Source organism: Arvicola amphibius, chromosome 3 (assembly GCF_903992535.2).
Source record: "Arvicola amphibius chromosome 3, mArvAmp1.2, whole genome shotgun sequence".
NCBI lineage: Eukaryota > Metazoa > Chordata > Mammalia > Rodentia > Cricetidae > Arvicola > Arvicola amphibius.
Window position 1 is genome coordinate 29,448,829 of NC_052049.1, and position 10,496 is coordinate 29,459,324.

The 10,496-nt window shown below is 44.9% G+C and overlaps 1 long non-coding RNA gene across 1 annotated transcript; it reads right to left on the bottom strand.

The window, feature by feature from the left end:
* Positions 1–4,849: 4,849 nt before the first annotated feature.
* On the bottom strand, positions 4,850–10,258 carry LOC119810764. Its single transcript, XR_005284792.1, has 4 exons — positions 10,152–10,258; positions 8,125–8,192; positions 7,628–7,799; positions 4,850–5,118 (listed from the first exon to the last, which is right to left on the bottom strand). It is a non-coding gene; the product is annotated as an uncharacterized LOC119810764 (long non-coding RNA).
* Between the last annotated feature and the right edge of the window lie 238 nt (positions 10,259–10,496).

Sequence of the window (10,496 nt, forward strand, 5' to 3'; positions counted from 1 at the left end):
ATCTGTTCCATGTAAACAGTGTATTTTCAAAGTCCAGGGGTGTCCAGATAAAAGTGGCTTGGAGTTTTAGTAAACATTTGCTTTGGTGGCAGAAATAATGACAGTTGTCAGCATGACCTCTGGCCTTAACCCTTTCTGTCTCAGGATTCTCCCTGCGAAGCCCCAGTTCTCTTTCTGGGTTCCCTGTGCTAATGGCATTATACTAGGAGAAGCAAAGTTCTTTCCACAACTTCAGGTGAAGCTCAACTGAGCTTTCCCGGGAAAGTCAAGACAACTGCGGACATTCCCTCGGATACTCCTTTTCGTTGTGCACCTTTCTTCTCTAGGCCTGGATAATTGCTTTTTTTTTTTTTTTTTAATCTCTCAGAGCCATTCAACCCAAAATTGAAAACTGCGTCTGTACGAAGCCCTGGAGGCAAGGGTTCAGAAAGTATGGGACGAATGCTTGACACGATGTGGGAGAAGAGGGAATATAGGTGAGCTACTGAATGCAGAGGGTGACCAAGGACAGCACAACCGGTGGGAGGAAAGAGCGCAGAAGCAGAACAGAAGCATCCGTAAGACTGAGCCTAATAAACTCTTGATGCATCATAGGCCTTTGGATTCAGTAGTTCTAATGATTCAGATGTCTGTAGTCAAGGAGGTGATAAATGCTCGTATTTCTAGGTAGGAGTTAAAACCATCCACAGTCCTGTCCACATAATAGCCTCCCAGCTCCAGTTTGGAAAGCTCTTCTCTTTCGACCTCTTGCACATGCCTTGCATGGGCAGAGCTAATGAGGAGTGCAAAGTAAAGAGACCTCTTGTGGTACAGGCCTGGGGAAGGGTAGGAAGGATGGGGTACATGGAGATGGGGGCTCTCTGCAGGATGCGGGCTGATTGAAAATGAGCTAGTCCTGCCTTAACAAAACTGTAAACTCAGTAAGTAGGATGGTGCAATGGTTAGAGCCTGACTTCTGATCAGACAACGCTGTAGTGGCAAAGATCAAATGCCCGTTCAGAAACAGCCTAGAAATGAAATCCTTACATGTAATATGGCTTTTATGTACTAGGAGGTTAGGGACCCCAAACCTAAGGATTTGTAATATCGTTGTTGTTTCTGTGATAAGGTTCAGGCAGGGAAATGCAGCTACTGACCCTAACATTATTCAGTAATACAATATCTTGTGGCATAAATTGTCACCAGCAATAAAGAGACCCCATTTTATATAGTAGCAATGAAGAGAGGGACCCCCCCCCCCACTCCTCCCTGCCCCGTGTGCCACATGAAGCATAGAGTCCTGTCATCTCAAATGCTACCAAACAACTGGCAATAAAAAAGGATAAACCGTAAACTTTGGTAGCGCAGAGCGCCTGCTATTGAAATGGCGATACCTAAGTCGCAGACTTCATGTGTTTAGCAACTGAGTAAACACCACGTGGCTACGTGTGCCGTGTATATGTGTACACTTTTAAAGGTTAAAAGCCGGGTTGGGGTGAAAGAGCCCTTGCCCAGCGTGTGTGAAGGCCTGGCTTTAATACCCAGGGCTGCCAAAAAGCATAACCAAAGCCACTGAAAACCACGTTGAATAAGGAAGGATGGTGGGGCGCATCCCCTCTCACAGATCTGATCCACTCCTTGCCTCAGCAAGTCTTTGCTATGATTTGAGTTTGCAGTGGGTGTGTCCAGGCGAGAGTGGTAGGACTCTTGTCATCTTGGTCCTGGGACCACCTTGGTACCGGGAAACCCCTATTCCCCGCAGGCAGACCACTCTCGAAGCCCAAGTGTTGGTCTTTCAGAGCAGACAAGAAATTTCCTCCTCAGTTTTGTGGCTCAGTCTCAACTTGAAACTCTGTGTGGGGAGTGAAGAATTGACGTAAATTCCCAGCCGAAGGAAAGAAAGCAAGAAAAGAATGGTTTGGTTTGTGTTTGTTTTTTGTTTTAATTTTTTGGAAAATGAGATTTTTGACATTCAAAAATGGCCACAGAGAACACCTGATACTTAACTGCAAAGCACATAGGTTAATGGTGGAGCATAGAATTTGTGAGCCCTGGGCTTAGTTCCAGCATGGAGAAGAACCTGAACCCAAACCAACCAAACAAACAAACAAAAAACTGTGAGAGTTCAAGGTTCTGACTTGAATTTTCTCAAAATTAGAAAAAAAAAAAAAAAAGATCATCCTACCAAGAAAGAAAAGTTAACTGACTTTCTCAAAGGAACCGGTTCTTCAAAGTAAAGGGTTTGTCTGGATGAGGGGCCAGTGTGTGCTTCAGTAAGAGCCTTCCCTGGGAATGCGGAAGGTTTCTCAGAATGTTGGATTCCTCTGCAAAGCTAAACCTGCCAGAGATGGAGTTTCCAAGTTCCTCTAAAACATAAGCAAGAGGGAAGGATCTGTTGGGCATGATGGTGCACACCTGTAAGGAGGCAGGAGGATAATGAATTCAAGGTCAGTCTGTCTTTTAAAAAAAAAAAGTGTTAAATGGATCAGGAAGCTGTGCACTGAACAGGCTGTTCCCATTTGCCTTTGTTTCCAGAAGCTTCTGTGTTGCTGTTTGAAAAGGGGCCTTTTAAGTGTGTGCTGTAAACAGTGCCCCCCCCCCGCAGGGAGAGCTGATAAACAATACAGCAGTCGCTACTGATGTATTCCTTATTGTTCAATAAGTGCACGCAGCTGGCCTCTAAGGACCCGAGGACACACAGTGACTGCCCAGAGGTCAAGGGTCAGTGTTAGCGCCTAGCTTTTGTTGGAGTACCAAAGGGAGGTGTTCTTCTCCACAATCAGGGGCCTGACTAGAAAGAGATCACTCTGTACTCAGGGCACTATTTCAAAACTGCAGCTGCAGCCTCTCTTCCGGGACTTCTCCGCCAGTGACTGGAGTCAGCAGGTTGATGCCTTAGGCCTGGCAGACTATTCCTCCAGACTGTGGAAATGATACTTTAAAAATTGTGATTTTCTTTTTATGCATGAGAGGGTTTTTATAAAAAAAAATTAAATTGCGTTTATTTTGTTTTATTTTTCCTCTTCGTTTATTACTAGTTCCTTGAGACCCTCTCATAATACTTTTTGATTATATTCAGCCCTCCCCCAACTCCTCCCAGGTCCACCCTCCCTTCCCTATCCAACAAACTGTGTGTCCTTAAAAAATGATTACTTATTGGTGGTTTAAAGTGTAAGTCTTAATAATGGAAAAATTGAATGGGAGAAAGCGTTTTGGATTAAATGCTAAAACACAGCTTCCTTTTGGCTCTCTTATGAATTAACTCATTTAGCCACTGAAAGTTGAAAAAGAGCCAAAAGAGACTTGGCTGGGCCTGCAGGAGAGGGAAGAAGGCAGGGAGCCAATGCCGTGGGCACAGATAGGTGGGAAGAAGCAGGAGGAGACAGGCCTAGCAGGAGGAGGTACAAGGCTCCCGGTCTCCCTGTTCACTGTGCCTCCATCATTAAACCAGTGAGCCGGTTTCCTTCCTGGCTTCAGGGGTCTCTTTGACCCCCACGGCCAGCAGAGCAATGGTCTACGGGAAGCAAGGAAGCAGTTCAGTTCAACATGACTAAGTAGCTAGTGTTGGTTTAAACCTGGCCCCAAATAGTTTATTTTAGGTGTATTTAAGTATAGCACAGTTTGGTGAAAACTTATTCTGGTGAATAATTAATCTTATGTGCACAATAAAGCATACAGAAATCTCTTTGAGGAACAGTAAAGATTGGGCGTGATGACATTGAAATCTTTTTAAGTATATGTGACACTTTCTGTAAAGATTGGCTGACTGAGAAAAATAACGGTCTGCAGGAGGGTGTGGTGTGGTCTCCGGTCACACAGCACAAAGGTCACCAGGCTAGAATGCATGTCCATCTGTTCCTACCCTTCTGGATGGATAATAGGTAGAGCGTTCCTTCCCTTGAAAAATAATGATCACACTCCAGGTTCCCCCAAGTATCTGTGAGCACAAGAACCTCCATGCCTGCAATTCCTATTTATTTCCTCTCTGTAGTTGGGGCACACACCATATTGGCTGTTGCCCTTGGTTGCTTACTCCATCAACTACTGACCTTTACGTTTTCCCTGTACTGTTCTTCGATTTGCTAACTGAGGCCTCATGGATAAGAAGAGACGGATGAGTAAAACAGGCAATATTAACATGTATGCTGTGTGCTCATGTGGGGTTATTTGGCGACTGGGAGGGGTGGGTAGAGCCTGAGCTCATACAGAATCTCCAAGAAAACCATGGTCTTGTAGATAAATGAGAAAACAAAGGAAAAGCACCTTGGCCCTCCATGGCGGCTCAAGCTGCAGGAAGGAATCCTTTGTGGGTGACCAAAGGAAGATGAAGACCAGTTAGCTGGGTCTGCTGTGAATATCCTTCTGTCCTTTCTCTGTGCTGATGAAGCCTAGAGTTGTCTTCAGCCTTTGGAAGAACAAACCGAAAACAAAACAGAGGAAAAAAAAAAAGAATTGCTGATCTTCCTGACAGAGATGGTGAAGGGAGAGGTAAAAGAATTTTACTTATGTCTGTTTTATAAAAATTTGCTTCATTCTACAGCAATCAGTAACTAAAAGTGGCATGCTTTGGGGCGGTGCTTTCTGCTGCTTCCTCTGAAAGGGAAAATTATGTAATATAAAGAGCAAACAGTAATAGACCTCAGGCCTGCCTAGGACACAGGAGTCATTCATTCCAAGCCCTTCGGACGGGCATAGCAAACAGCCAGCGCTCAGTAAATGCAATCAAATTTCCTACTTAGGAAATGCTTTAAATTTCCCTAGTGGAGGGTGCAGGAGGATAACAGAGGGTGAGGGAGGGTGAGGGAGGGTGAGGGAGGGTGAGGGAGGGCGAGGATTTGATCGCTGACTCGAGGGTGAGGGGGGCCATAGGTATAACATTCTAATAAAAGCTGTTTCTTAGAATACTCTTCCTTTTAGAAATTCCTGGAGATTTTGTTGAGCTTAGTGGCAACAGCTAATTAGAAAAGATCCAGTAGAATTTACCATCAAATACCACTCATTAGTTGGTTTTGCAGGTAAAGACTCTTACCTCCAAACACAATTACTGGAGTTTGAGCTCCAGGATCCATGCCGTGGAAGGAGAGAGCCAACTCCTGTAAGTTGTCTTCTGACCTCCACACTCAAACCACAGCAGGTGAGCTACACACATGGACACGTACACAGTACACATACACAAAATAAATGCACAAATGTAATAAAAAGGAGAATCACATGCACAGGAAGGCTTGCTTCAGGTAAAGGTGGTGGTGCTTAGCTTCTAGGTCTATAGAGGGCCACGTTAAAAGAAAAACCACAGTGCTTCCTGGCTTGGAGGTGTGCCCAGGAATGGCCACATTCCTTTGCTGAAGGCCACCAAGACCAGCAAGCACTGCTCCTTTGGGTGCAGCTTGCCCTCCCCCTCTGACTGGGGATGATGCCCTTCCCTTTCCCTTCAGGCCAGCACTAAAGCCCTTCTCCTCTGTAGCCTCTTCCGGGTGCCCTGTCATCCTTTGTTATTTGTTGCCTATTTACATTATGCCCTTCTTCTTAATTATTCTCCGGTAAACCCTGTTCTTTCTTCCTTGTGACAAATTCCTCCATGAGTTTTTGGGAAGGACCCTAAGCAGTGAGAAGACACATTACCATTTAAGCAAATGTATAGAATTTTCTTCAACCTGATATATAATCCAGGAACTGCCCAATTGATAACTCAAAGATAAGAGTGATCCTAAAGTCTTTCCCAAAGTGCAACACTTCAAAAGCAGACTTCAACTTGGGTCCCAGCTCTACAGTCTTCTATGGTACTGGGGGCTTAAGTGAGAAGTCTGTTACAAATCGCCTGCCTCAGAATGTTTACTCTTGTCTCAGCAAACAACACTGAAAACACACACTGATCAAGACCTCACTCAAGACTGGAAGACTCCATGGCTACACCCGAATTCTGTCGCCTCTGGTTCTTTACACGTTCTCACACTTACAGACATATATATTTATAACACAGGTGAATGCACATATACGTATACATGTATATGTACACTCACACGCATATACACGTTTCCAAGCAGGTGCACGAATACATATCCATTCACAAAACACACGTACAGTCGTCTTGTAGTATTTGAGGGTGATCGGTTCCCCAGCCTTCCACAGACATCATAATCCATAGATACTCAAAGCCCTTCCGTAAAACACTACTGCATATCCTGTCAGGCATTTCAAATCATCTCTAGGTCATTTATAAGACCCGCGGTGATGCAAATCGCTGTTACACTGTATTGTTTAAGGGATGATGGTAAGAAAAAAAAATCTGAACATTCACAGAACATTCGCAGTTTTTTTATGATATTTTTCATCTTGGTTAGCTGAGTGCACAGCTGGGAACCTGTGGCGTCGCGGATAGGGATACAGAGGGCCAGCCATGTATCACACTGTTGTGAACACACACACACATTCACACTTCTCTCCTAAGGCAACTCAGAAAAATGAAGAAGTTTTCCAACTTGTGCTGAGCTCTCTTCTGAAAGCCACACTATTCCTGCCGACAGTCTCCCCTAACCACAGCGCTGACAAACCCCAGGTGTGCAAAGCACCAACATATTTTCGCTGCAATGTAAACAACATTCCAAACAAAACCCCCACCTAGCCATAGTCTTCATTAGAATCATTTTAAAATAATTTATGGAAAACAAAATTGTTGGGTTTTATGTACATCTGCCTTGTCCCTGGAACTAAAGTGTGACTATAGGCATGCATTTCAAGTATTCAAGGGGGTTAAAACCAAAGAGTGATGATGTTTTCTAAATCTTTACATTTCATCTGTTGTGCAAACTTGCATGAATCTTTAATCTGTCTCTTGAAAACATGAGTAAAGCATTACAGGTATCCATGTTACGCCCTGAGCAGAGGCCAGCTCAGAGAGAACTGGGTCAGTACCTCTGCTCACCAAGTCACCTGGGCTTCAGTGACAAGTAAAAGGGCATAGTCAGAGCCCAAGGGCACCGTTCCCAGTTCTGTGTCTCCCGGGGTCAGTTGTAATAATGTTCATGACACTGGTAACATGCCATTTGGGCTTATCCTCTGGTTTTTTGTTTTGTTTTGTGTTGTTTTCATTATCCTTACGTGTCTTTACTCTAGTATTTATGAATTATATGGAACAAATGATAAGACAGATGTGTCTGGCTGTGTCCTGTACAAGCCTGTTCTGAGATAGGGATTTCTGTGTAGGGAGTTGTCAAGGGAATGTCCGCAGAGGAGACTTGTGTGGAGAAGGCCAATAGGAGAGGCAGGGAGGGCAGCCAATCAGCCACTAGAGTCCAGCCAAAGCCTTGCCTCAGTCCGATTCCAAGGACAGTCTGGGACGTTCTGCCTGGAGTCAAGGAAAGAAGGGACCCCATACTGCCTTTGTACGAGGTGGGCCTCGCAAGCCCAGGACAGAGTTCCAGAACAGTGTTTCTCAACCTGTGGGTCATGACCTCTTTGACAAACCTCTATCTCTAAAAATATTTATCTTGCAATTCATGAGAGTAGCAAAATTACAGTCATAATATATGACATAACTTTATGGTTGGAGGTCATTACAACATGAGGAACTGGCTGAAAGGGGCGCAACTTCAGGAAGGTTGAGGACCACTAGATGCAGGGCAACTGTGGATTCGAGTCCAGCACTCACCACAGCTGCTTCTTCTGGTAAGGACAGCCTGTGCAGCGCCTCGAGCAGCGAGCACATAGAGGACTTGCAGCCTTGGGAATCACTCAGCCCCTCAGCTTGTGTCCCTCACAGGTGTGAAGCTAGTTCTCGTTGCAAGCTTCAAGCAGATCTTCCAAAGTCCACTGGGGCTGAGCTGGGATAAGCAAGCAGAACTTTAGCCCCTGTTCTCATCCCTCATTGTTTATTTTCCCTATTGGATTTCTAGGTAAGACCATCACTGAGAAAACACATGCTGTGATGTAAGGACCTTGAGGGCAGCGTCCTTGTCTGTCTTGCCTGCGGAGAAGCCCCATGGTCTACAACACCAGGGACAAAGAGCAGACCCTCCATCAACCACTGCAAAGCATGAATGAGATTATTTGTAACTGAGACGGAATGGTTGTTCTCTCTCACTCTTGCATTGGAAGAAACATAGTATCAGAGACTTGGCCTGACTCCTGCAGGTTGCCTGTACTGACCTGAGTTGCTTGTCTGGGCTGTCTTGAAATTAAACAAGTCTTGGCTTGTGTTCACAACTTTGCCTCTCCTGTAGCAAAATAAATATGCAAATATCAGAAATGACGTAGTGAAGTAGAATCACTCATTCATTAGACAATCAAACCACCTGGAGTTTGTAACTTTGTACGAAATTAAAAGAGAAACCTCTCACCAGATATAAGAGAACCCTGATAGGCCAGTGTGCTGGGACAGGCCACCTCCGTACACCTTCACTGGGTCTGGCCCACAGGCTCTCTAACCCTGACTACCACAAGACAACCTGGCACCAGATTTTGCCTACCATTTCCCTCCTCCCCAGGTTCCCAAGTGTTTAAGATCCAAAATCTTATACTCAAAATGCCACCCCATATCCAGTGAGACAGGATGAACCAACATCTAAGTTTGGCATAAGTTTCTGCTTCCTCTTGGGAGTCACCCTTCCTCCTCCTCCGACCTCAGAGGAGGAAGCACCACCCTAAGATCAAATTCTGACCCTAGGGTGAAAACAGGAAATTGATAAACATGGATCTCAGTCTCCCATGAGGTCATAAACCAGGAAAAGTAGCTTCGGTGAACAGGCTAATCTAGACTAATAACTAGTGCAGTAAAGTAACTAACACGCTGTTCCTTTTCAATAACATTAAAAACTACGAGACCTGAGCTACGGGCCTTGTGTACAGTGTAGAAAATAACTGAGAAGAGAAGAAAACCTGCAACCCTACCAGTTAAAGATTTCTTTCGAGCTAATTACCCCAAACAAGAAACCTATTGTTAAAGGGAGAGACAGTTAACAGGCATTCGTGTGGTGTTGCATAGAGACTGTGAAGACAAGAGCATCTTTTGAGCCTCTGGGGTAGACAGACTGGGGCTTTGGTACTCTCCTAACAGGAAAAGGTGCTGGAATTTAAGTCCTTGGGAGATTGAGAAAAGAAGGTTGAATCCACCAGGCCTGCATGATAAATGTTGTGTCTCAGAAGGAAAGAGAGAGAAGGGGAAAAAGAGTGTTGCTTTTTTTTTGTTTTGTTTTCAGTTTTCGTTGTTTGTTTGTTTGTTTGTTATTTGGTTTTTCGAGGCAAGGTTTCTCTGTATTGCCCTGGCTGCCCTGGAACTTGCTTTGTAGACCAGGCTGTCCTCAAACTCACAGAGATCCACCCGCCACCAGCTAAGTGCTGGGATTAAAGACCTGCACCGCCACCACCCAGCAAGAGTGTCGCATGTTCAGAGGCTAAAAGTCTATATGCAAACAGTGGAAGAGAAAACAGGAAAATCTGAAACCTATCACTGCTGGCACCACAGACGAAAGGAAATGCAATACACAAGCCAGGCTGGTAGAGGGAAAAGTCCCAATGCTATGGCTTAATTTATCACATTGTTCCCTCCCGAAGCCAGGAGAGACCTACCAAGCAGAGGCACATGCTAGATAGAGAAAGAGCCCATTTAGAATTAGGAGTTCATAAACACATCTTCCAGGTCATTTAGACCAAATATTCAGTTAGCAAACCCACACAATGAATCTGATGAAAGCATGTGTTTTAATTCCTAGCTAATAAAACATGGTTCTGGTAAACAGCTTGGAGATGGCAATCAGGGAAACTGAGGGACAACTCTGAATCTGCCCCTTATCAGATGAATAACTTTGGGAAGCTGACCTAAATTCTCTGAGCAACAGTTTTCTGAGTAGATTAAATTAGACAGCCCACTCAAGACTGCTACTTAAATGCTTAAACTGGAGAGATGGCTCAGTGGTTACAAGCATTTATCTCTCATCTGCATATGCAGAATCCTGCTTAGCCTCCAAGGATGCTGGGAAGTCTGATCATTCTTTCTTCAATGAATTAGTCTTCTCTTGGGTCAGGAGCTAAAGGGCCCAGTCCTTCCCTGTTTCCTTCATTTAGAATGAGGCAAACCAAAGACTTGGCCTCAAAGGGGCATTAGATGTAACCAAATTTTACCTGATCGGGCAGATACTGGGCCTCCAAAAGACTCGCAGACTTGCCCTGCCACATACCTAAGTGATGATGCGGGCTGAAGGTGAACCCAATGTTTCATTCCTCTTCAATATGCTGCATATGGAGACTTGTCCTGAGATTTCTGGAGGAAGATGACCAATCTTGCAATGTCCTGTAGTGTGCAAAAATTTAAAGCTGGAGTGCAAAAAGCCTGAACTCAAGATCCGAGCTCTGGTACAGGGCAGTCTTGGTCTAGTGGCCGAACATCACAGACCTCCAACTGTGCCACCCAGAAACTGAGATCCTACCGCGTAGGTTTTCCTGAGCGTGAAGGGAGCTAGCGTGTGCTACGACTCGTGGGCACTGCCAGCCCTGCAGGTACTTGGTACTGGTTCCTAGTGTCT